Source organism: Malaclemys terrapin, chromosome 3, assembly GCF_027887155.1.
Source record: "Malaclemys terrapin pileata isolate rMalTer1 chromosome 3, rMalTer1.hap1, whole genome shotgun sequence".
Lineage (NCBI taxonomy): Eukaryota > Metazoa > Chordata > Testudines > Emydidae > Malaclemys > Malaclemys terrapin.
In genome coordinates this window covers 77,830,904-77,858,330 of record NC_071507.1, presented here as the reverse complement: position 1 = coordinate 77,858,330, position 27,427 = coordinate 77,830,904, and the positions used below count along the sequence as shown (strand labels likewise).

The following is a 27,427-nucleotide window of genomic DNA, read 5'->3' as shown; positions in this document are numbered from 1 at the left end:
TGCTGATGTTACAGACGAAAGTAAGTTTTATTACTACTTACTTCTATTAGTCCTTCAGAGCCAAAATAGTTAGGAGAGTGAATGGGATTCTCATCTGGGTCAGACATCACCAGCAAATTGGCTAACTCGCTGCTGCTGAATGATCTATTACTAGTGGTGATGCAATGTGCATAAAAAAACAAAGCTTGATTTTCCATACCCTCTGTGAGTTTCCGTGGCTGGACGTTCAAAAAATACCTTTTCATTTATCTTTTACATTTGACCTGGTGTCACTATAACAGAATAAATGTGGACCCCCATGTGGCCAGTTTTACAAAGTTACCTTCCAGAGTAGATGTGCACTAAAATAAGGGAGTTTTAATAAGGGCAGTTGAGGTTTTTGTTATAGGGTTTTCCCCCTTCTTCTTCTGCAGATGTTTTTTAGTTCTAAGGTTGTTGGCTTTTTGTAGTTTTATCTTTATTTTCACTCATTTTAAAATCCACTACTGTCAAATTCTGTTCACCTCATTCACATAAAGCTCCTATGTAGACAATGGGGATTTTGCATCAGTGATCATTTTGTGAATATATTAGCCTACCCTAAAACTACCTAATACTTGGGACCTTTGGACGCTACCACAATATACATATTTACTACAGATAATCATGAGCAGAGAAAGTGTGTCACTTAACTTTAATGGGAGCTGTTCATGAAAAAGTCACATAGGATATGGTCTGATAAACAGTGACATTATCATAATTCCCTAGTTGAAGTTACCATTGATAATGTATAATAATTACACAAATTCCTTTGTCTTAATATTGATTTTGTATTTCATTTGAATATAATATTTGGTTAAAGTTAGAAACAAGGTCTGGATACTGTACAGCATGTCAGATCTAAATTCTACATCAAGGTCCCTGGCTTGATGCCGCATGGCCCTGCTTGATCAAACTGAGGAGCTCCACAGGCAGCGCCCTTCTCCTGCACTTCCAGCACCAGAGGACATCAGCAAGAAAGGAAACCAGAGGAAGGTCTTAGGAGGCTGTAAAACACAAACACAGCATTTTTATGGATTGAGGCAATACCACATAGGAGGTTCTGTGCATCTTCAAAACCTGGGGAATTAGCTGTATGAGCAACTGCATGTTGTCAATAGGGTGTTGATTACAAATATGGGACCTCAATCACTGATCATGTGTGGTGGGGGAAGGAGAGGAAAAACCCAAACAAGGCTCATCTTTATTAGTGGTATCAAAAACAGGGGGAGGGATAGCTCAGCGGTTTGAGCATTGGCCTGCTAAACCCAGGGTTGTGAGTTCAATCCTTAAGGGGGCCATTTGGGGATCTGGGGCAAAATTAGTAGTTGGTCCTGCTAGTGAAGGCAGGGGGCTGGACTCAATGACTTTTCAAGATTCCTTCTGGTTCTAGGAGATGGGATATCTCCATTAATTAATAAAAAAAGGAATTTATTGGATTTTGCCATAGTAGCACAATTGGTGCCAAAAGCCAGATTAAGACTTGTTCTGAAGAGGATTAATTCTATTTTAGTAGAGAAACTGCACATTTCAGGTTACAAAACATTAAATTTAACAATAGTTGAAAGCTAGAATTCCATTTGTATATATGGATGTGTGTAGTGGAGGATGACCAAATGTTATCAGCAATTCTGTGTTAAAGCAGTAGCCTTGATTGATTTTAGGGGGCTATTTTAATTCCCTTTCACTGGTGACAAAATACATTGTAGGGAATATAGAAATACTGTGTGATTATCTCTTAACTGCACAACAAAGCAGCTGGTACTGCACATATTTTTCAGTTTTATGGTGTGTGAAATTATAGCCAAATCATCCATATATAGTGTAAATGGATGAAAAATTAAATAAGATAAATAGCTTACTGATTTTTTTTTCTCCAGCATTTAATACAACCAAAAGTCGCAGAGGTGTAGCTGTATCTGGCATAGATATAAAAAGATCTTCACATTAGGCTGGTTTGTAATCTTTTCTTCCTTCTTCCTGGTCACACTTTATAACCAGAGACTATCAAAGCTAGCTTTCTTATTAATCTTTAAAGTCAAATGGCCTATTGCCAAAACTTGAGCCTGAACAAAATCCAATAAAATTATTTTCGCTTAATATTTCAACATAGGTCTGGTCAAAGTAATGATAAATTATAGTTGTGAAGAGCCCATGTGGCCACAAAGTTTGAAGCAAAGATAAAGGTGGAGAAAGAAGACACACCACTACATTAATATTGCTGTAATGGCGTAACCCCCAGAATGCCCCCTCATGTCAAGATGCAGCATTGCAGGGGTTCTGCCTCTCTAGCACCTTCTGGTGGCCTGATTCTGCAGTGGTCTACCACTTCCAAGGCCTAGCCTTCTGGCCAGGTCTGCTCTCAGTCCAGTTCCTTTCTGGGGTTAACAGAAAACAAATTATATCTCAACTCAAAATAGGAATGTAAATGTTAGTTCAAAATATAAACTCTAGTCCTTCATAGAGATCCAAGGCCAATGTTGTCAAGGTTAGACCCCCGCCTAGGCCAGGTTACTTGTATTAGGGCAGGGAAAGCAAGCCTTCCCTTTCTAGGCTTCACCCAGGACTAGCGCCTACTAGAAGCAGCCATGCCAGACATTTAGATTCCTATTTTGGACTCCTAGATAGGCCTCCCATGATCAGCTGCAGGCATCTAGAAGGGACAGGAGTTTATCCTCTGGCATCTAGAAGTAAATAAAGAGTGTTAGGGTAAGGGGAGGAGAAGGAAGGGAAGTGACACATCTACCTTCAGGGTTTATGTTAATCACAGACCTCTAAAAAATCAGCCCTAATTGGTCTGAATTTTTTCAGGCATGCCAGTCGTTCATTAGCTGCGACGTCAGCCATCCCACTGAGCCAAGCATCAATATTTGGTGGGGATCAACTTTCCCATTTTGGGGGGAGGAATTTTTTAGCAATCAGAGCTGCACATTGGAATCATGCTGCCTTGTTATCGGGTAATCTAGGGATCAGGGATATATCAAAAAATGAAACTTAGGGGTGAGGGTTCCAATATCAAATTGGTCCTTTGACCTACCTCAAACCAGAAATTCTTGATACAGGAGCACTCCCAAAACATATGAGCTAATGTAGCCTGGAAGTTGGGCTACAGTATAAAAGCTTAATCCAAGCAATAAATTATTTTACCAAACCCAAATTTTACTAACACATTGAAAAGGTAATCCCAGGCAATGTGGGCAAAGGCCTTTTTAGGTCATTTCATTTAAAGAAATGACAGCTAAGGATTCTTTAGAATCTCTCAAAGAGGTAATAATATCAATCAGTTGATGCAAATTAGCTGAACCATGTCTATTACCAAGGAAACCTAACTGATTTATCTGTACAACATGTGAGAGAACTTTGTCCAGTTGTATAGCAAGAGATTTAGCGAAAATCTTGGCATCAGAACTGATTAAAGAAATTGGCCTGTAATTACTACATGATCTCAGGTCTTTCCCAAGTTTAGGAATAAGTGAAATTACAGTTTCTCTTATAACAGGTGGCATAGGCGCCGACTCCCGTGGAAAAAAGTTAGTGGGTGCTTAGCACCCACCGGCAGCCAGCTCCTCCCTTCCCCCCAGCGCCTCCTGTTCATCAGCGGCCTCTCCAATCAACTCCTCTCCCTTCCTCCCTCCCAGCACCTCCCGCCCGCCACAATCAGCTGTTCTTTGGCATTCAGGAGGCACTGGGGAGAGGGGAAGGAGGGGAGATGAGGCGTGCTCAGGCGAGGGGGTGGAACTGGGTGGGAAGAGGAGGGGTGGGGGTTGAGTGGGAGCAGGAAGAGGTGAGGCAGGGGTGGGGGCTTGAGGGAAGAGGTAGGGTTGGGGTAGGGCCTGGGGCAGAGTGGGGGGGGTTGAGCACCCCCAGGGCCCAGAGAAAGTCAGCACCTGTGGTAGGTGGAAGAGTTTGCTTATTCCTGGCCTCATTGAATGTATTCTATAATCTAGCTGTTAAAGTTTCTGAGAACTGTTTGTAAAATTCAACTGGGAACCCATCTGCATCAGGAGATTTTCCAAACTTCATTTCTTTTATCGCCTGAGTCAGTTCCATGATTTCTAGAGGAGCATCTAAAAGTTTGTACTGAGAGTCAGAGATCTATAGCAGAGGCAATCCATTAAAAAAGTTATCTAGGGCATCTTTACTGATTCCTTCTTCAGCTAAATATAGTTTAGAATAAAACTATTGACATTGTTTTTTAATATCTGACTGTGTTGTATAGAATTTATTGCTACAATCATGAAATAGTAGCAATCTTATATCTGTTAGCCTTTTCCTGAATCTGCAAGCCAACAGCTTGCCAGCTCTTTCACCAGATTTCCAGTGGTTTTCCTTCAAACCGAATAAAGCAAACACCACCTTTTGGGACAGAATTTTGTTGATTACATAGCTTAGATTGATGAGGGGTCTGAGTTTTTCTGGGAGGGGGCAGAAGAATAGTCTACATCCAAGGCCTTGAATTCCTTTGCAAGAGTATCAATTCTATGTTCTCTGAATAGAGCTTGTAGTGCACTCTACTGCTTAGTCATGTTGATCTGTAGGGTGGAAACTGCAAATTTAATTCTAACAGTATCTGTGGCCACCTGTTGTAGCACTGCCATCAGCTGCATTCCATCAGGCTCAGGCATCATTTTGTTTGTGGAAGGGATGAGGCAGATCTCCTCTGTTTTTTCAGTGCTTTCTGATTTGGAGAGGAAATTGCAGAGCTAGAGGGTATCTTGGGGATTTCTGTGGTCAGACACAATATTTCTTGGTGTTGGGTGATGGGGCTTAGGGAGATGATGCATGGGGACTCCCCATGGGCAGAATTCAGGCAACATTTATCCACTTGGGTCCCAGGATCTTCTGGTGTCCTGTATGCAATAACACGTAAAGGTGGGACACTTCCAGATAGGATCCAAATGGGGTATCAATCTTCCTTGGTTAAACCATATATTTTTCCCATCCTATTCCTATAATTGTCAAATATTTGGACATGGGGCAGCCATTTGTAAGGGAACAATGAGATGCAGTAAATGTGGAGGAAATCACTCATGTGAGAACTGTGTTGAAGGAACTGAACTTAATTGCAGGGGGAAAGCACAATGCAGTATATAAAGGATGTGCACTCACAGAACAAGCTAGAGAAATACAGAAAATTAAAATTATTCAAAAAGTATCTCATGTGGAGGCTACCAAAAAGTTACCCACTGCAGACAACAGAAAAAGAAAAATACACAAGTGAAAAGACGTATAGCAGCAGCAGAATACATCTCTCATCAGGGAAGAGAATACAAGAGGAAGGGGAGATAATGTATTGCTTGTAAGTAAAGAGAAATTTATAGTGTACTTTATAGACATAATTAACTGCACCTTGAAGAAAGGGGGAAATGAAAGGATTAAAATCATAGCAAAAGCAGCAGAAAAATATCTAAAGATAAACAACCTCTTGACAAACTGTATTCATGCAACTTTAAATGAAGGCAATAATACAGCTTAAATAATATAGTCTTAATGATCCTTAGCTGGAATGTGCATAGTTTAATAATGCATGGACAGGAATTTAAGAACCCCCACCTTTGAAATGGGAAAAAGCATGATGTAATGTGTGTGCAAGAAAAATAGCTAATAAGTAAACTTGTGTTCAGTCTTCTGGGATATGATATACTCCAGAGGGCTCAAGAGGCTACCGGGGACAGGGGGTAAGCTGTATAATTTATAAAAGAGGGACTTAGATACATCAAAATTGATGTGCAGAAACTAAGTTTTGAATATAATGCTATTGAGAATCCCTTGCAGAACAAAAACACTTATCTACACAATTATAATGTTTATAATACACGTAAAAAAGTAGTTATTTTAAAACTAGAAAAATTAGTTCATGTCAAAACCCATTCAAAGTTTGTGGCGACTTTAATAGTCATAATGAGCTACAGGGAAGTAAGAAAACTGATATAAATGGCAAATGCTTAGAACAATTTATTGATATGCATAACCTGGTAATCTAGATTTAATTTAGTGGATGGATCCTTTTCGGTTTTGGATCTGGGAATTACAACAAACAATATAGCTAGTAAATTCAGCTAGGAAATTCATAAAGATGATGGAATGGGAACTGATCAATTCCCTACACTTATTGAATACCCAAGCTGAGGAAATGTCAAAAATACAAAAAAGAGTTCCTATCTGGAATTTTCAAAAAGCTGATTGGGACCTTTTCAAAATTAAATGTGATGAATAGTTATGCAGTAATGGTACAAGGCCGGGGCCAGCGGACTGCAGCTGCTCTGGGGGCCACCGGAGTAGTGGCTGGTGTGGCTGTCCCCAGCACCGCTCCAGCAGCTGGCTTGTGTGGCTGTCCCAGGGGCCACCTGAGCAGCTGGCCCTGGAGCCAGCTGCTGGGGCGGCTCTGGCATCAGCCACACTGGCCCATGCAGCAGTCACGGAGGTCATGGAAAGTCATGGAATCAGTTACCTCCTTGACAGTCACAGAGCCCTAACTATCAGGGTCAAAAAATGGGAAAAGGAGATTTTTTTAAAAAAGAAAAATAGAGAGAACTAAACATTTTTAGTCATGGGAACTCAAATTACAGCTGAACAGCTATTCCCCCATTTGTGGATTTGAACTGTATGAAAAAACTGAAGGAAGGAAAAGCACACATAATGACCAGTGACATTTCTGAATGTATTTATGAAAAATGGGGCCAGCTTTGGATCAAAAGTTGACAGCATGGGTAGAATGGGAACAGCATTCTGTGTTACTAGTCTCGGAATCCAGAAATCTACAAGGCTATTGAATTATGGGACCATTTTGATGGCTGAACTAATGGGGATAATGTTGGCACTAACCTGGATAAGAGCTGTATGACTAGCTGTAATTTTATCTAATTCCTTGTCAGCCATAATGATAATCAGAACAGAGACTTCAGAAAGCAGAAATGACATAAGTGAAATAATGTGTCTAACTACGGAAATAATGCAAGCAGGTATCTGTGTAACAGTATCATAGATTTCAGCACATATTGGAATTCCTGGAAATGAGATGGCTGGCAAAGCAGCAAAACTTGCTCTAAAAAAATGAAGAGGAGGATATTAAGTTACCCTTAAGAAGACAAGAATTTAAAAGCATAGTCACAAAGGAGCTTGCGAAGGAATGGTCTGAGTTATACACTAAGGAAACAAACAGATGAAGGTTCTATGATATATGCTCAAAAATAATACTATACTGCCCAGTCATGACAGGAAAAGTGAAGTAATCATTTTTACAGTGTTAACAGGTCATTGCTCCTTCAATAAGTTAAATTTATTAAAAAGACATAAAGGTAGGTTGTGTAATGTGTGCAAACCCAAAGAAACTATTGATCATGTCCTATGGCAATATTCTATAGAAAGTTTCTTTATGAAAAATGTTGGCTTGGAATCAAAGATTCTTCCCTAAAGGGACTAATGAGAATGTCAGGGAAATGGAATAGTGCAAAAAATTTTTTTAAAAAAAGCCTTTCTGCCTCTTTCTGCCTTTTCTTATGGATAGTAGGCTCAGTGAAAGGATATAAAAACAATAAAACTTGGCTAAAAATGAATGAAGAAAGTGGCAGTTGTAATCTCATACGATGAGGCTGCTGCACTCAAAGACAAAGATGGGGGCAACCCTAAGAAGGGAACAGGCTGTTGAGCTCCCTAGCCCTGAAGAGAGGTTCTGACAGCCAGCAGAGTCTCGGCCCTCACAGAAGAATACGGACCCCGTGAGCTGAAAGAGGGAAAAGACTGAGACCCAGCAAACTCTGAAGTGGACTGTGCTACTCCCAGGGCTCTCTGAAGTAAAAGAGGCCCATACCCTGACAGTGGGCTGTTCTTCCCCGAGAGGAGAAGAAACATCCAAGAGGCCTTGGCTGGAGGGTTGGGTGCTGGCTCACTAGAATGACACATCTCCATAGCACCCACTGGAACGGGAGTAAGTGGACTCACCTGTGTGTTCTCTCCACATAGCTCCTAAAGGGGGCACTCTACCATGGACAGATCCATGATACCCACCTTGCAATTCCTGTACTAATCCCCATCTTCTCTAATTTAATTAATAATTTCTCATGTGTTACTGTGTCAAATGTTCTACTGAGTCCAAATATATTAGATCTACTGCATTTCCCATGTATAAAAAAATCAGTCATTTCCTTCAACAAGGAAATGAGGTTAATCTAGCACAGTCTAACCTTGGGAAACCCATTTTACATTACTTTCCCTTTTCCGTTTACCTCCATGAATTTAAATATTCATTCCTTCACAATTTGTTCCAAAGTCTTGCATAATATTAAAGCTAGACTAACAGGTCTGTAATTGCCAGGACCACTCCCCACCACCCTCCTTTCTTAAATATAGGTACAATGTTAGCTAGTCTCCAGTCATATGGTACTACTCCCAAATAGAGAGATGTATTAAAATTCCTTTCTACCAGACCAGCAATCTCATGTGCCAGTTCTTTCAGTGTTCTAGGGTGGAAAATATCCAATCCCTCCAATTTGAGCACATTAAGCTCTTTGAATTTTTATTCCACTTCAGACGTGGTAATTTCCATTTTTGACACTTCTTCCCATCAGCCATCTTGCCTTCATATACCTGTTCCATATTATCACGCTTTTTGAAAACCCAGGCAAGGTATTCATTTAGTTTTTGGACCATACTTAGATTATCTTTAATCTCTTCCCCATCCTCACCCATAGCAGCCCAACGTCATCCTTTCCTATTTCTTTTTTTACTTATGTAACTAAAAAAACCTTTTATGTTAATTTCCTTGGCAAGAGCTAATTCAGTTGACTTTTAGCAATTCTCACTTTATTCCTATATTTTCTAATCTCCGAGTTGTAGTTTTCTTTGCTGATCAAATGGTTTTTTCCATTCCCTATAGGTTCTCTTCTTGCTCCTAATAACCCTTTTGAGTTGCTGTATTCATCCAGCTGAGTCTGGAGCCTTTCCCTGCCAGTTTTCCCCCCTTGCTTGGGATGCAAATTGCACATCGTTTTTGTATAGCTGATTTTTAAAAAATTCCAAGATTCCTCCACATTGAAGTCCTTGAACTATTCAGTCCAGTTAACTTCTTTAACTAATTCTCATCATTTCCCAAAACCTGCCTTTTTGAAATAAAAACCCATAGCTGACATCAACTATGGTTCTATTTGCTTTCTTTTCTGATGCCTTTGTTCTCTGTTCTTTCTAAAACATCTCTCATCTAGAAAGATTAGCAAAGCCACACAGGGACAAACTAATGCCCAAGACAGTCTAGTACATTTATAGAAAAGCTCCAGGAAAAGAATAGAATATTCATAAGTAGCGTAAAATATTTATGAAGTAATATTTGCCCGTGTATGGTGCTAAACCCACCACAGGTGCCTTCTCAAGATGAAACTTGGTAGCAAAATTGATCTGAACTTGGCAAGGTATCTAGCAAATAGTCCCTGGGGGGGAAAAAAATATCACGCAGCAATAACTCAGAAAAAAAACAACATGAAGGTGGAGAGCAGCAAAGCCAGAAGAACAAATAAGGGTTGCCTTTTCTCGCTTTCATTACAAATGAACTTTACAAGAGTAAATAAATTAATAATAATAATAATTTGCTTTTAATTAGAGATTGGTCTGAACTAGGACTGTCAAGCAAGTAAAAAAAAACAATTGCGATTAATTGCACTTTTTACAATAAAAGAATACCATTTATTTAAATATTTTTTGATGTTTTATACATTTTCAAATATATTGATTTCAATTACAACACAGAATACAACGTGCACAGTGCTCAATTTATATTTTTAATTACAAATATTTGCACTGTAAAAAACAAAAGAAATAGTATTTTTCAATTCACCTAATACAAGTACTGCAGTGCAATCTCTTTATCATGAAAGTTGAACTTACAAATGTAGAATTATGTACAAAAAAAACCTGCACTCAAAAACAAAACAACGTAAAACTTTAGAGCCTACAAGTCCAATCAGTTCTACTTCTTGTTCAGCCAACTGCTCAGACAAACAAGTTTGTTTACATTTGCAGAAGATAATGCTGCCTGCTTCTTGTTTACAATGTCATCTGAAAGTGAGAACAGGCATTTGCATGCCACTGTTCTAGCCGGTGTCGCAAAATATTTACATGCCAAATGTGCTAAAGATTCATATGTCCCATGATACTTCAACCACCATTCCAGAGGACATGCGTCCATGCTGATGACGGGTTCTGCTCGATAATGATCCAAAGCAGTGCGGACTGACGCATGTTCATTTTCATCATCTGAGTCAGATGCATCAGCAGCAGGTTGATTTTCTTTTTTGGTGGTTCGGGTTCTGTAGTTTCTGCATCAGAGTGTTGCTCTTTTAAGACTTCTGAAAGCATGCTCCACGCCTCATCCCTCTCAGATTTTGGAAGGCACTTCAGATTCTTAAATCTTAGGTTGAGTGCTGTAGCTATCTTTAGAAATCTCACATTGGTACCTTCTTTGCATTTTGTTAAATTTGTAGTGGAAGTGTTCTTAAAATGAACATGTGCTGGGTCATCATCCAAGCCTGCTATAACATGAAATATATGGCAGAATGCGGGTAAAAGAGAGCAGCAGACATACAATTCTCCCTCAAGGAGTTCAGTCACAAATGTAATTAACGCATTATTTTTTTAACGAGCGTCATCAGCATGGAAGCATGTCCTCTGGAATGGTGGTTGAAGCATGAAGGGACATATGAATCTTTAGCGCATCTGGCATGTAAATATCTTGTGACGCCCGCTACAACAGCACCATGCGCATGCCTGTTTGCACTTTCAGGTGACATTGTAATTAAGAAGGGGGCAGCATTATCTCCCGTAAATGTAAACAAACTTGTTTATCTTAGCGATTGGCTGAACAAGAAGTAGGACTGAGTGGACTTGTAGGCTCTAAAGTTTTACATTGTTTTGTTTTTGAGTGCAGTTATGTAACAAAAAACCCCTACATTTGTAAGTTACACTTTCATGATAAAGAGATTGCACTACAGTACTTGTATGAGATGAATTGAAAATACTATTTCTTTTATCATTTTTACAGGGCAAATATTTGTAATAAAAAATAATATAAAGTGAGCTCTGTACACTTCGTATTCTGTATTGTAACTGAAATCAATATATTTGAAAATGTAGAAAAACATCCAAAAATATTTAATAAATTTCAATTGGTACTCTATTGTTTAACAGTGTGATTAATCATGATTAATTTGTTTGAGTTAATCACATGAGTTAACTGCAATTAATCAACAGCCCTAGTCTGAACCATATATCACATATAGCTAAGCTCTAGATCCAAATATAGATCCAAAGCAAGGCTGTGTAATGTGCAATACCAAAATCATAGACTGAATATTCTGAATGTAGGGGTCTGAAGTCCTAAACTGATTCTGAACTTTTTCTGTTTGAGGCAATCAGATTTGGCTCATTACAGAGAAATAGCTATGCTTAAAAATTGAACTTGTCTCGCGGGAGGGTGCGGGGGAGGATGACGGGACTTTGATTTTGGTCCCTCTCTAATGTATACCCCACCTGCACTGGAGGAATCTCTAAGTGCTTTTTCATTATTAATTTATCCTTCAACACCTATGAGAGAGGTTGATAAATGTGTTTATCTAACTAATGTATTTCCAGGGCACCCATCACTGTATAGTGTCTAGGCAACATGTATTATTATACCCATTTTACAGAGGCAGAGAGTGAGGTCATCCAGAGAGTCAGTAGCAGAGCTGATGATAAAGTTAAGCAATCCTGAGTCCCCTGCTCTAACCACTAGGCAACACTGCCTCTTTGTGCCACTGTAAAATTTAGGGTCAAAACTTCACTTTATTTTAAGATGAAAATATATGGGGATAGAAATTCAGGATGAGCAGATCCTTAGCTGGTATAAATTGTCATAGCTTGAGGATCTAGCCCTGACTGTACAATCTGTTTCAGAAGGACTGTCAACACTTTCAGTGTTGCCCATAATTCAGGATGGCCAACAAATTCTATTATGGAGACTGTCATCTCCTAAAATAATGGTGACTTTTCAAGGACAACAAATTTATTTCAAAGTACTGTGTTGCTAGTGGCATCAAAAAGGTGGTGATAGGGAAGAGACCTCTTCCTGGGGTAGATTGCCAGACAGTATTTTTCCCCCCATAGACAAGCAGTAGTTCTTAGTTTGGTTTTCTTAATGACCTTTTATTATCATATTAGATGACATGGTCATTCATAAAATTTCTTTAGAAGGCTTCCTCAGAGAATCCCCAGCATTTTTAGTTCCTTGGGAATTTTTCCTGGATCAAGATGGGAAGATCAGATATTCTCTCTCTCAAGGTCCTTCCAGACCTACATGTCTATGATTCCATGATTATCATCATTTATTATTTTATTACTACAGCACCTAGCAGCCATAATTGAGAGCTTTGAAATACTGATTTTTCAAAAAAATGAGAGTATTAAAAAGTTCTTTAAAACAAGGAGATTATCAGACTCAGCACAAAGCTATATGAAAACTCATCACTTATAAGGTTGTTTTACTTTTTAACTAAACATTGTTCATAAGTCAAGAACTTTTAAAACTATTGCAAACAGATATAGGGAAAAACTTTGCTTGTACTCACATACTTCAGCTCAGCTTCCAGTGATCTGCCATACTTCACTGAAGAGATGATAAATAATTCCTCTGAAAAATCTCCAGTCTTTGAAACAAAGTGTGTGTGAATTTTGTGGGTATTAATCAGGAATAACTCCATTAAATCAAGGGAGTTATATCAGCATTACAATTTATTAAAATGAGATTAGAATCAGACCTTTGAATTTCAAATTGGAGGATACTTTGGGCTTAAATTTTTATGATTTTAAACATGTATATGAGTCAGAGCTTGTACAGTATTTAGCAATGCAGAAAGACAGCTGCTTGTGTCTAGGAACAAGGGATTGTTTGCAGCTGAATCCACTGGGAAAAGACTACTTGTTCATTATTCATTTACCCATTACCATTTACTTGTCAACATAGTGTGCACAATTACATTTGCCACATTGGTTTTGCAGAGAAACTGAAGATGTTGGTCTTCTTGGCCTTTGTATAGTCATTTACTCCTGGTAAAGTGCATGTATGCACTCATTTTAAGTAAGTAAATCCATTTATTCATGTCTGAATATTGGTGACATCATAGCAGAATTTTCTAAAGCCTTTATGATCCATCACCAACTTCAAGCCCTCAGCAGCTCAGCTTCCAGTGATCTGCCATATACCATGCAAACATCCCCTTGCTGGTCATCCCCTACTACTTCCTTCCATAATAACCTTCTGAAGGTTATTTCCATCTCTACCCCTAATGTGATCAAAGTATATAGTTGTGCATCTGTTTTCTGACATCAGGATCTGCTTCTCTCCAATAATATTTCTAACATAGACATGGGGGGAAGGGGGGTGGCTCATCCAAGACATACTCAAGAGTCTTTGCCAGCACCACATTTCACAACTTCAATTTTCTTCTTGTCAGCATTTAACTTCCCACAATTCACATCCATAAATCACTATGGAAAAAATTTAGGCTTTTCATCAGTCCCACATCCTATACATTTTGGAATGCCAGAGTTTTTCCACACTTTCTCAAGGGAGGTCCTAGGTGAGTGAGCCATTCTTAGCAGTCTTCTGATTTCTGTGGAACAGCCTCCTTGGTTGGATACATATGATCCCCGATAATTAAATTCATCCACTGCCTCTACAGTTTGTCTGTTAATTGTGATGTCTGCTTGCATTTTGCGTTTGTTAGCTGTGTCAGTGTACATGCATTTTGTTTTCATGGCATTCAGGAATAGTCCTTATTCCTCACTAACTGATTTTACAGATTCCAACATTTTGTTGCATAACGTTGGTGGTTGTAGCAAGAGTATCATGTCATCAGCATAACTGAGTTTGGTCCACCAACTCCCCCTCTGTCAAAACCTCCCAAGGCTTGTCTCATAATAAATTCTGCATATATGTTTAAGAGGCTTGGGGGGAAATATGATTTTGTCTCAAACTCTGCCCAGGGGAAAGCCACTCACTGTCACCTACTGCTGTTTGCACCATGGTCTGCTGCTGGTGGTGGAGACTTGCAATGAGGTCTGTGAAATGCTTTGGAATTCACGTCTGCCAGTATCCTTCAAAGACAGTACTGTCAGACGGTATTAATTGCTTTTGCACAGGTGTAAATGCCTACACAAAGGGTAAGACAGTGGAGAATCAGGCCAATTGGTTCTAACTCAGCCCAGATAAATGGAGTTTGGCCCACTTACACCAGGGTGAAATTTGGTCCATTCTGTGATCCTACTTTGTGGATCAAACACTAAGTGTGAGAGAATAACAGTTTTTACATGTGCCAGCTTTTTTGTTTTACTTTTCAATAGGTCAAGCAAATGCGCAATAAATTAAGCTTGATGCTTTGAATAACCAAAATAATAAACCACACCACTTCTGCCTGTATAGTTCTGCACACTAAGCACCACTAGCATGAATGGGGAAAAAATATTCTAGAGAGTTCCGGACTAAAACTCTCACAAGGACAGCTACTGATACAACCTTTAAGAATATGATTTAAAAGCTTTCTGAGTTTCCTTAGCACATGCCCTTTGGCATAACTGAACTCGCACTGCCGCCAATCCAGCTCAATCCCAAGCATGTTAATGAAGTGTCTTGGCCTTTTTATTAATTCTACAAGCAAACAGTCCATTCAGCAGTAACTCTGTGAGAAAGTTTAATCAAATAATGTCATTGTTCCAAACTTATCACCACAAGAAATGGAAAATCAGCTAAAGAAATACAGGATGTAAATATTCGCTTCACACTAAACAGTCTTCCACTTCGAAGCAGTGCCGCCTTGAGGCATCCATGGAATAGCGATGCTAACCTTTGGCCCTGTGCAGACATGCAGTAAGGCTGGGATATTGTTGACTACAAATGAATGGAGTGGAGAAACTTGAATAGCACCTGCGTGTATTATGCTGTGGCAATAATCAGGCAATCAGTCCTCGGTATCACTATAATGACAAACTCATCTATTTTTGAAACATTTAAAAAAAAATCTGTTAAACATCTCAAAACCAGCTGAAAAGATACTGGAATGGAATAATGTACCACTTGGGTAAATGGCAGTTTTAAAATATACCAGTTCCAGATAAGGAAAGGCCGAACATTTTACAGGAAGAACATACTTGATGTCTTGGAGGAAAAAGTGAGTGAACTGTAGTCTCAGCCAGGTTGGGCAAAATATTTTGATAACTCCTCCTTTCCCCGCTCCAAAAAATTCTTCCTGAACAAGACATTGAAAAGATGTGTGTGAATAACTTATTATAGTATTCAAAATGCAAATATGGAGATGATACCCATGTGATTAAATTGCAGGGCCATATCATACATTTATAATGCACTTTTGACCATCTTGTATGGTCAAAAGTGCACTTCAGAAACAGACTTCAAAGAGAAACAGCAGAACTAAAATTCATTTGCGAATTTAACACCATTAATCTGGGCTTGAATAGGGACTGGGAGTGGCTGGCTCATTACAGAAGCAGCTTTTCCTCTCCTGGAACTGATACCTCCTCATCCATTATTGGGAGTGGACTACATCCACCCTAATTGAATTGGCCCTGTCAACACTGGTTCTCCACTTGCAAAGTAACTCCCTGCTCTCCATGTGTCAGTATATAATACCTGCATCTGTAACTTTCACTCTATGCATCTGAAGAAGTGAGGTTTTTACCCACGAAAGCTTATGCCCAAATGAATCTGTTAGTCTTTAAGGTGCCACCAGACTCCTTGTTGTTTTTGTGTGCTCTTAGTTCACAAACCCAGCTCCCAGGATTTTTAACATTCCAAACAGCTGAGTAGCCTCAACCAGCTGCCATTGTATTCTTTAAAAAAAAAAAAAAAAATCAACCAACCAACCCACCCCTCCCCCAGCCTAGTAAGTCACTCTCCAAATTTTCCTTTTTCTCCCCAAAAATTACCCCTACCCAAAGACCCACACAGACATGATTCAGTCCTGGGCCAGTGATGCATTTTCTGTATTTAAAAATATTTCAGCTTTACACTCCTTCACTACTTCATATAGCTGCAAGACTTTATCCCACTGGAATGGGGGAGACTCCCAGCTTCCTGGTGAGACCAACACCCTCTCAGGATAATTGACTTTGACCATAAAATGGGTGTCATGTTACACAACTCACCAAACACATCAAGTCCTTCCCCCCCACACAAATCCAGCAGTTCTTCCTCCAGTTCTCAGCCACAGTCTCACCCTTTTCCCCTCAGATTCTCCAGGGCTCCTTGTGGGGTTCTCTTCTCAACAGGGTGGACTGAGCAGGCTGCTGCTGCTGCTATGACTCCTCTCTTTCTCTTATCCCTGGCGGCTCAGCGTTCCTCTCAACCGACAAGGCCCCAAACATGCGATGCTGCATCTGACAATGACCCAAAATGAGCAGGACACAAATTGATATGGAAAATTTCCAAGGCCTGGGGAGCCATTCCTTCCGTGTAAATAATTATTTTTGTAACCTCCATTTCACGGTTCTTCCTTTCTGACTAATTATTTTGGAGAGTAAAAACGAGGGGACACCAAATTGGTGTGGGACAGCGGTGACCTTGGGATTAAAATGAGTTTGCTGCTCAGCATTTTGCATCTTTGGCACCTCCTCTAGTTCCCTTTGGGGCTCTTCCTAGAAGAGAAGGAAGAAACTGAAGACAGGGAGGCAAACTGAATGTCTGGTAGGGGAGGCAGCAGAGGGTGTCTCAGCAATCGATCCTGAGAGCCAAAAAACCTGACCGTAAGCAGGGAGGCCAGGGAGCCAGAGGAAGGGCTAGCAAGCCCTAGTGCAGGGGAATGTCATGGACAGGAAGTAGACTGGGAGGTGGGGAAGTTCCACTCCCAGACAAGGGTGCTGTTTGTAACTGGAGCATTTTACTGTTTTTTGCCATAATCCAAAACCAAAGACAGTTTACACGAGCCCGCTGCTGGAGGGCCTTTCAGGGAGCACTGGCCTCTTCCAACCACAGGCTGATCATCAGAGCTCGGTCCCTTCTGTGATCTCTTCAGAACAGTTCCAAGCCTTAAAGGGACAGGGCACAGGAAAACATAGTCCTGGCTTTCCATCCAGTTCTTACACGAACAAGTTATGTTTACATTAAAATACTCTAATATACATATTCTGACTTATGAGTCTTACACAGGAGAGCAGTAGGGAAAATGTGAGGGGTCAAAGATTGAGGGGAAATGAAATAAATGAATATTGGAGCTAGTTGTTATTCAGGAGGAGGGGCAGGAGATTGGGCAGGACAGGGAGGGAGCTGGAAGAGGGCAGAAGAGGGATAGGGGAGTGGGCTAGAAAAGGAGATGCATTGTTTTGCATGTGTCCTGGCTGAGTGGAATGGAAATGGTGTTTATGTTTTTTATCTGTTTGCTTATTGATTTATTTTAGGAAGTTTTAACAGATTTACAAATATTGCTGTGTAAATATCAGAGATAAAAAAAAAAAACAGATAATCATTGCAACAGTGATGTTTGCTTAGAGAAACTTTATACAATAATATTATCAGATCTCTCTATCTCATAGGAAGCCCCCATTCTGCCGACAGTCTCTTTATGGTACTCAGGATGTTGTTTCTGGTAACCTCCCCAGACTGAGTGTAGCTTCTGATTACACTGTGATCAAACCAGACAAGTCTATTAAATGTTAGCATTTTTTAAAAAACAGACAAGTGTGCTATGCATTGTGGGGATGTCAGAACAGTAGGTGAGCTGAATACATATGCTACAACTGGCCTCAACAAAATGGGATGAATTAGAGATGTCAGTCACTGCTTGCATAAGCAGATGGGACTTCACTGAGGTCAACTGAGTTGTTTCTGCTTACACCAGCTGTGAATTTGGCCCCTAGTGTCAGCTCAGAATTTCAACCTGAACTTTATAGTTCCATACTTTTGTTGTCATAATAAGTCAGTTGGATAGATATATTTTATGGAAATATTAAGTTTTTTATATAATGTAACCCTTTTGCCCCTCTGAGTTGGCAGCAACAAGGGCCAGGTTCAGTATCTAGGGGTTCCGTTTCAATAACGCAATGCAAAACCGGCTCGAGCCCCCACCCAGTGACCTGGGACAATTACATACCACTCCCCAGGCGCCTCTAGGAGGCAATACTTCCCCTCTCACAAGCACGGAGTCTGAGTGTAGCAAAAGCCTTTTAATAAAGGAGGGAAACAATGCGGCATTATGTTGGGGAAACACCACAAACAAGATTCATAACACAAACCATGAGCAAAAGACCCACCTCCAAGTAAGTTTGGCAGTGTCCTTTTCCCCTCAGGGTCTTAAGTCCAATCACCCCAAAGTCCAACAACCCCAAAGTCTCTGTCCTGGTCAGTGCCGCCCCAGAGTTCAAAAGTTTATCTGCAGAGTTTTACCCCCCCAGCCTGGGCGGAAATGGGGGGTGGGGCCACACGGGATGTTAAGGGACCCCTTATGTGGTCCGAGGCCAACTGCCCCACCTCTCCGTGGAGTTCTGCTGCAGCCTTTACCATGAATGGCTCCTCTCTACCAGCCGCGCCACGCTGCTCCACTCCTCCAGCCGTCCCCACAAACTGCTCTGCTCCCCGTTCCATGGGCCGCTCCAACCGTCCCACAAACTGCTCAGCTCTGCCAGCCGCTCCACTCCACCAGCCATCCCATGAACCACTCCAGCTACCCCTGCAAATGGCTCCACTCCGCTCTCTGTTCCATGGGCCGCTCCAACCGTCCCACAAACTGCTCGGCTCTGCCAGCTGCTTAACAAACAATATATCTTCAGGCTCCCCCACTGGTAACACAGCACTCAGCGATCTCAGCTCAGCAATTTTAGCGATTTCAGCTTGTAGTAGGGGAGCCCCAGTGCTGGGGCACCATTGGCCCAAAGTGAATTCAGATCAGCAACTTCTAGCTAGACTCCTAATGGAAGCAAACTTAGCTCTACTATTTAACAGTGAAGAGAGGGGGTAGTGGAATTGGTGTTCCAGGCCCTCAAAAGGAGCCCATTTCATCAGGTACACATACCTGTCCCCAACCTCTCTCCATTCACTGGGTTTTGTAACCCATGCCCCTTGTCTAGCGAGTGCTACTTAGTTACTGGTGAGTCCCTCTGTCATATAACAGTTCCACTAGCCTTGATTCACAGAATCAGGATAACACCACTTTATTCTTCCTGCCCCAATAACAGAGAAACTGGGGATCCCACACCAGCCAAAGTAACCACTTTCAGTTGTTGTTGTCCCAGGCTAGGCGGGTGGGTGTGCCTATGCAAACAAGATCAGCCCCTGAAGTTCTTTTCCACCCTCGCCATAATTCACCACCAGATGTCAGGGTACAGCTTATACATCATTTGAAATGAAAACATGTTGACAGGATAGACTAGAAGAGCTCCAGTTATGTAACATGTTATGTTATTGATGCCAAATATTTCACATGTAAAACAGCCTGTCAGTCTCCAATACCCTTACTCACATTGACTAGCACCTTAATCACCAAGTGGTTCCTATTGATTTCAATGGAACCACTTAGGGGTTTGTATGACTCAGCATGAGGAAGGATGTCAGAAACTGGTCCCAAGCTTGTTTATATGGCAAAACTGTGAAATTTAGCTATATAGCATCTCCACACATCCCTACAGTATTGTCACCCTGTGTGTTGTATTTTCCTGAGTGACACTGTGAGCTCCTTAGGATAGGAACCTTTTCACTTAACGGTTTCTGTACACCTGCAGTGCTCAGTTAAACAATACAGATAGCTATGACACACAAGTATTGCCTATTTAAAAGACTCAGTTACAAGGAGATTCATTTAGGACTAACTAGCTTTTTTCCCCACCACATTTCAGCGCTTTTATGAACTTGATGAGGGAGACCAGGTTAGATGGTTTGATGCAATAATTTTCAGGGTTATAATTGTTTTAATGTATTGTGATATAACATTACTACCCTTACTGTGGTCATATGTACAAAATGTGTTATGTTAGTCATGCACAATTCTACTTACCCTCTCCCTTAAGGTATTATTTTTTGATGGGTATAAACTCCAGTCCTAGGGAAATCTTTCTCAAACTAGTGCTGGTGAAAGTGAAAATAATCTTTGTCTACAACAAGGTATTAGGTTGTCAGTAACACAGCCAATAGGACATGTTAGTACTCTGCCTGTTCAGATCTGACTGCCTAAGGAACTATCACTTGAGCGTATAGCTCCCTGATTACTAGAAACATCTGTAGATGCTGGCCCAGATCCACAAAGGGACTTAGATATTGCATTCTCAGGGCTGGTTTACACTGGGAACTTACATTGGCATAGCTATGTCACTCAGGGGTGTGAAAAATCCACACCCCCGAGCGGCATATTTAAACTGATCTAACCCCCAGCGTACAGTGCTAAGTTGATGGAAGAATTCTTCAGTCGACCTACCTACCACCTATCAGGGAGGTGGATTACCTGTGCCAAACCTCTCCCTTCGGCATAGGTAATGTCTATACTGAAGTGCTACACTGGTGCAGCTGTACCACTGTAGCATTTCAACTGTAGACAAGTTCTCAGCGTTGCAACATGTAACTTGCAGATGCCTTGAAAATCACTGGAATCCACAAGCCCTTTGTTAAGCACCTTGGCTCGCTATAGAATGAATGAAGAGAGATAGGTGGCTGAGAATGAGATCCACAAAAGTAAGTACACTTTGCAGGGAGCTGCCTAAGCTAGCTAATCAGAGATGCTAAGGAGAGGAGTGTGTCCTAAGGCCTGCTTCTCTCAGGATATTAGGTACTTAAGTCTAGGCTGCAGGGAGGCACCAAACTGTCTGGCCCAGACTTATTTAATTATCTATACAAAGTGCACCAGTGTCAACAAGAGAGACAGAGACACTCTCATCAGAATATCTTATAGTCCAAGCTGTCCTGCAGTGGCTCAAGAGAATGAGCACCAACCTCAGGGCAGACTGTTAGGAAACAGGGCAAAACCCTCAAATTGGTTAAGAGTTCCATACATAGATTTCACCAACCAATTACCACGCATAAACTCTTCGGGCAGTATAACAGCCTTAACACAGAGTCACAGACAGTCCCCCCTGGATACTTGGATCCGTCTTACCACCCAGGTGAGCCTACCTTTGTGATAGATGGTCCCTTACACCATGAATTACACCAATATTCAGGTGACTTCCAGCCCCAAAGAACCAGTCGCTTACCCCAGGTAAATTGCACCTTAGATCTCACATCAAAGACAACACTTGTAGTCAATCCTATAATAAACTATATACAGATTTATTAATAAGAAAAGAAATGAGAGTTGTTTACAAGGTTAAAGGGGGTAAACATACATCCATACAAATGAGTTCTAATCTTAAATTAAAAAAGATAATAGACACTTCTACAATAAGCAAACTCTATATGTCATGTAGGCTAATCCAGGCTAAGCACTGGGGATCTTTTGCTTATGCCTAGTAATCTTTGCCCCCCCCACCCCACCCCCAGAGTCCAAGCAGCATAAAGCTACAGTTCCTCCTTGTTAGGGGTTTTTATTCCCTTCTCCCACTTCTACTTTGAGTTTCAAACTCAGCCTATGGGAGAAATTCACTTGCAAGATTCATGTTTGGGAAGGGGATGGGGGGAGAAGGGGGAGTTGGTGGAAAGTAAACAGCAAAGTCTTTTGTCCTCTTTGATGTTCCAGTCTAGTCTGTCTGGTGTCTGGTCCTCCTTGTCAGTCAGAACATAACACCTTCCATTGGAGACCAGCATTTCACACTAATTAATGTCTCTCTCTCCTATCTGGTGATTTACACTGTTACAAAGGCTTACAATGCAAATACTCAAATATTACCTTACAATACAGGGTTCACTTCTGGGTCTAATTCTGTTTAATATCTTCATCAGTGATTTAGATAATGGCATAGAGAGTACACTTATAAAGTTTGCAGATGATACCAAGCTGGGAGGGGTTGCAAGTTCTTTGGAGGATAGGATTAAAATTCAAAATGATTTGGACAAACTGGAGAAATGGTTTGAAGTAAATAGGATAAAATTCAATAAGGACAAATGCAAAGTACTCCACTTAGGAAGGAACAATCAGTTGCACACATACAAAATGGGAGATGACTGCGTAGGAACGAGTACAGCGGAAAGGGATCATAGTGAATCACAAGCTAAACAAGTCAACAGCGTAGTATTTGCAAAAAAAAAAAGCAATCATCATTCTGGGATGTATTAGCACGAGTGTTGTAAGCAAGACATGAGAAGTATTTCTTCAGCTCTACTCCATGCTGATTGGGCCTCAACTGGAGTATTGTGTCCAGCTCTGGGCACCACATTTCAGGAAAGATGTGGACAAATTGGAGAAAGTCCAGAGAAGAGCAACAAAAATTATTAAAGTTCTAGAAAACATGACCTATGAGGGAAGATTGAAGAAAATTGGGTTTGTTTAATCTGGAGAAGAGAAGACTGAGATGTGGCATGATAACAGTTTTCAAGTACATAAAAGATTGTTACAAGGAGGAGGGAGAAAAATTTTTTCCTTAACCTCTGAGGATAGAACAAGAAGCAATGGGTTTAAATTGCAGCAAGGGTGGTTTAGGTTGGACATTAAGAAAAACTTCCTGTCAGGGTGGTTAAGCACTGGAATAAATTGCCTAGGGAAATTGTGTAATCTTCATCACTGGACATTTTTAAGAGCAGGTTAGACAAACATCTGTCAGGGATGGCCTAGATCGGGGTAGGCAACCTATGACACGCGTGCTGAAGGCGGCACGCAAGCTGATTTTCAGTAGCACTCACACTGTCCGGATCCTGGCCACTGGTCCGGGGAGCTCGCATTTTAATTTAATTTTAAATAAAGCTTCTTAAACATTTTAAAAACCTTATTTACTTTACATACAACAATAGTTTAGTTATATATTATAGACTTATAGAAAGAGACCTTCTAAAAACATTAAAATGTATTACCGACACGCGACACCTTAAATCAGAGTGAATAAATGAAGACTCTGCACACCACTTCTAAAAGGTTGCAAACCCCTGGTCTAGATAATACTTAGTCTTGCCATGAATGCAGGGGACTGGACTAGATGACCTCTCGAGGTCTTTTCCAGTCCTATGATTCTATGAATGTGAGATATAATAATCTCAGTTATAACATCTGAATACTTGTGGGTTGCTGCATGCATTAAACACGAAACATATTCTTAGAATTTGAATACCTATTTTAACAATACACTAACACACAGGTAAGCCAGACTGATTTCAGCTCTGTATTTGTCAGCATTCAATTATGGCATGGGGACCTTGGCATGAGCTGGCACCTCGTCTGCCAGCATCACATATGCATTAGGGCACTCATCTGAGAGGGAGGAAATTCCTGTGCAAATCCTTTCTCCTCATTAGGTGTGGGGAAGGGGGAAAGAGGGGAAATTGATCTGCAGTGTGCCACATCCCAGATGAGTGCTCTAACCACTTGACTAGAGGTTATTAGGGAGGCCCTCTTCTCCCTCACCATCTTCTGTGCAGCTAGGCATGCTTTGAGCATACTTAGTGGACTGGACACCATAGGTGAGATAGATGGGGCAATGCCTATCTCCACCTGGTATGAGGATCCCGCTGGGGCTTAGACATGAGATAGGCATCCAGGGGCCTACCGAGGCAGCAGTACACATGCCCAGAGGTTGTCACTCATGCACCAAGAGGATTTTTACAGCAAAAATGTAGGCACTATGTGAGTTTAGGTACCTACAGATTTATGTGGCAGTTGAGCAGAGGTTTTGTGGATTACAGTAGCACCTAAGTCCCTTTGTTGATCTGGACTACTGAACAGAATAGCCTGTGCTCTGTTATAGCAAGTATTAACTATTCCTTTGTGCTAAGACATTTTGTGAATACAGCTGCTTTTCATAATATGGTAAAGCCCCACTATACGCAGCGTTTGGGGTTATTTATATTCTGCTATTGAAATGTCACACTGTTGTGAGACATTCTGCAAAGAGATGTTTACACAGGTGTAAGCTCTCTCATTGATTACTGCAGCAAAACTCTGGTGCCACGACAGCCCCACCAGATGTCCTAATTAACATGCCAGCTGACACACTGTGCCAAATCTTGCTTGAGATGCTCATGTCAATTAAATAAACCAGATTTTGCCTACTGTCTCTTAAAGTAGCATGTTCTATAAAACTATATTGTGAGTTTCTCTGCCTTACTATTGTATTGTATAATTGTTGCTTGTTGTGGGATAGTGTTATTAATATTGCAACATCTCTTAAATGTTGAAAAATCATGAGATTTTTTTTAAATAACTGTTTTTGGTCCTCTTTATTTGCCTTATAGGGTGCAAGGAGGGTCACATTTTCATGCTTTCACCTGCAACCATGAGGGCAACAAACATACTTCTTTTTTAATGAAAGCTAAAATTCTCTTGTATTCACATGAATCCAGCAGCTGGGGCTTTAAGAAAAACATCAGTTATTGTGAGACTCACAATAAAATCATGAGTTGGCAATTCTGATGTTTCCTTTTACTGTAGTTTTGACATTTTAACTTTACTTACATCTGCATAGCCCCTTTAACTGCACCCCCTTGTACACTTGACCAAAGGAAAAAGAAAGTTCATCTTTCTATGAATGATTGTTGTAACGGGTTGTAAGTACTATCACCCAGAGGATACAGTGTCACATGTTGATGTGTGCTGCCTATAGTGTTACACTCATAGTTTCATTTACACTAGTTTCTTGCTGTAGTATGCAAAAGAAGAGAGCAGGAAAATAATCCCCTATCAGCAGGTCTGAGTGCGAGGAATGGTTCTGGTTTCTCTCTAAATTGACATGTAGACACTGTGGCCCCATCTCCTTTGTACCACTCTGGTGGCACAGAGGATGGAAAGTTGTCCTAAATAGGGCAGATAGGCAAAATCCCAGTGAAGTAGATGGCTTTAATGCCCCCCACTTCTGGTGTTAAACTAGGTCTCATGTTGAGTGCAACTTGGTTGGAACCAGGGAACTGAACCCACATTACATTATTTTTAATATACATTGCTCTGTTTCTGTAGAGTGTAAAACTCTCAGACACTTCAGGGTACTACAGACATGAAAATTCCTTCATGGTGAATTCCCACCCTCACCTTCCACACATAGCCCGGCACCTAAACTCTGTGCAGGGAACTATTCTGGGTTTGGGAGAGAAGTAAACCCAACCCAACTCTATTTATAGCTATTGTTCCAGATGCTACTCTGGACTAGGGGATGAGATCCCTGGACGCAATTTACATGAATCCAATGATCTATGTACTTACAGATTCAGTGGGCATCTTCTTGACACTGTCCCAGCCATCCTTAAATTCATCTTGCACTGTGGTTTATGTTTACCTTGCAAGGAGCTCAGCTTTGTTGCACACAGGGCTGAGTTTTCCTGCACAGCTCCTACCCATCTCTGTATAACAGGACCACAATTCTGCTGTATTGGGGGGTTTCACCCTGAGTTCCCAAGGGACAGTTGTTTTCACTTTAGCATACTGCTATTCAAAATAATGATTGTGTATGCAATAAATAAAATATTTTCAATACATGTATTCAGTACAATACACAGTTCAGATATTTAGTTTAGCTTTTGTCTGACAGTTTTTTTTGTTTTTATTCTAGATAAAGCGACAATGATTCTTTAACACTATGCAGGGCAAGTGGTTTTATTTAACTGATGTCTATTAACTTTGCAATTAAATGCCTAGGTGCTCTAAAATACATCAAATTGAAGAGGAAAGGGAGAAAGATTTCCCCCCGGGCCTTCTACTAAGCTTATTCTATCAACAAAAAAAAAAAAAAAAAAAAAAAAAAAAAGCTATGCTTCCAGATATGTAAATCTTTGTATATGTTCCTACTTTCAGATGGTCAAATGTTCTCATAATAAATAATGCTTGCAGATTTTAATCCAATTTTTCATTGTGTATACATACACAATGAAACAATATATAGGCATTAAGGCAATCTAAGACAATCATTCCCTATACTACTATAGGTCTTGATTCAGCAAGATACTTAACCACATGCCTAATTTCAGCACATGAGCAGTCAGTGGGGTTATTCACATGCTTAGACACCTTGCTGCATTGGTAATAGTCCTAATAAAAGATCCAGACTTACAGTCTTTTTTCAGGCAAAGTCATTAGGAAGTCAATAGGAGTTTTTCTTGACTAAGGGCTGCAGGACTGGGCCCAAAGTCTTTGCAGTGTTAACACAGAAGTTTAGGTAGGATTTTCAAAATGTACCCAACACTGGGCTAACTTTGCTCTCATTGACATCAGTGGGAGCAGAGTTAGACCAATGCTGAGTGTTTCTGAAAATCCCACCTATAATTTTTGGTTACATGATATATTAAGGTTCTATTTATGCTGGGTTAATGAGTGCTTAAAACATTTTAACCAATGGTTAATCAATTGTTATAAAGTCAAACATCTCAAGAGGCTGGCTACAAGTGTGGCTTATAACTACCTACTGATGTGTTCATAACCATCTATAAAATATGTCTGTAACATGCTTAAAACATATACTAATCATTTACTAACCCTTTATAAATCTTTGTAAATGGAACCTTAACATAAAGTGTTACTGTTCCTTTTTCTTTCAATAATGCTGTTGTCTTTCTTTGTTCCAGTAGTCTCAATGCTCTGAAAATGTATTTATTTGTATAGCACTAGCAACTAGAGGTCCCAGCTCCACTGCACTATGCACTGTTCAAACACACAACAAAAAGCCATTCCCTACCCCAAATAGTTTGTGTTCTTGTGATTAAATCATGACTCTAGAAACCTGGAGATCCGGACTCAAATCTCAACTCTGCTGCAGACCAGCTGTGTCACCGTGGGCAATGATCTTAAATTCTCAGACCCAAAACGAGCCTAATTGAAACCAATGGGCGTTAGGCGACTACATACCAGGATCTGAGCCTCTCTTCCTCCATTTCTACAAAGGCAAAACGTGGATAATTCCTACCTACCTCACAAGAGTGGTTGGGTTTAATCATGATTGTTGTTGGGAAAGTACTGTGAGATCCCAGAATGGAAGGTGCTGGAGAAGTGCCAAGTGTCATTACAACCAACCTGTGATTTTTAGGAAACTCTGAAAATCCACTATCCAGGGTTTAGTTACCTTCCGAGCTCCCAAAGTCCGCCAGGCTGAAGCCCAGGGTAAATCTCCACAAAGCCCCTAAGCTTGACGGCGTCTCTGGGGGCCACAAAGCAGCCCCTCCTACAGTGCCGAGTGCAATTTCGGCCGGGACTAGCCCAGCGGGCGGAACCAGCCTTGGCCACTGGGCTCGGTGCCGGACCACGTTGCAAGCCGGCTGATTTAGAGGCGCGTTGGGAACAGGGCACCTCTGAACCTGCCCCACTGGGCTTTTGACGTCACCGTTGCA

At 40.7% G+C, this 27,427-nt stretch overlaps 1 long non-coding RNA gene across 1 annotated transcript; it reads right to left on the bottom strand.

Moving 5' to 3' along the window:
• Positions 1-658: 658 nt before the first annotated feature.
• On the bottom strand, positions 659-27,365 carry LOC128834590 (uncharacterized). The gene is made up of 2 exons (XR_008444456.1): positions 27,163-27,365; positions 659-1,025 (listed from the first exon to the last, which is right to left on the bottom strand). It is a non-coding gene; the product is annotated as an uncharacterized LOC128834590 (long non-coding RNA).
• Positions 27,366-27,427: the final 62 nt, after the last annotated feature.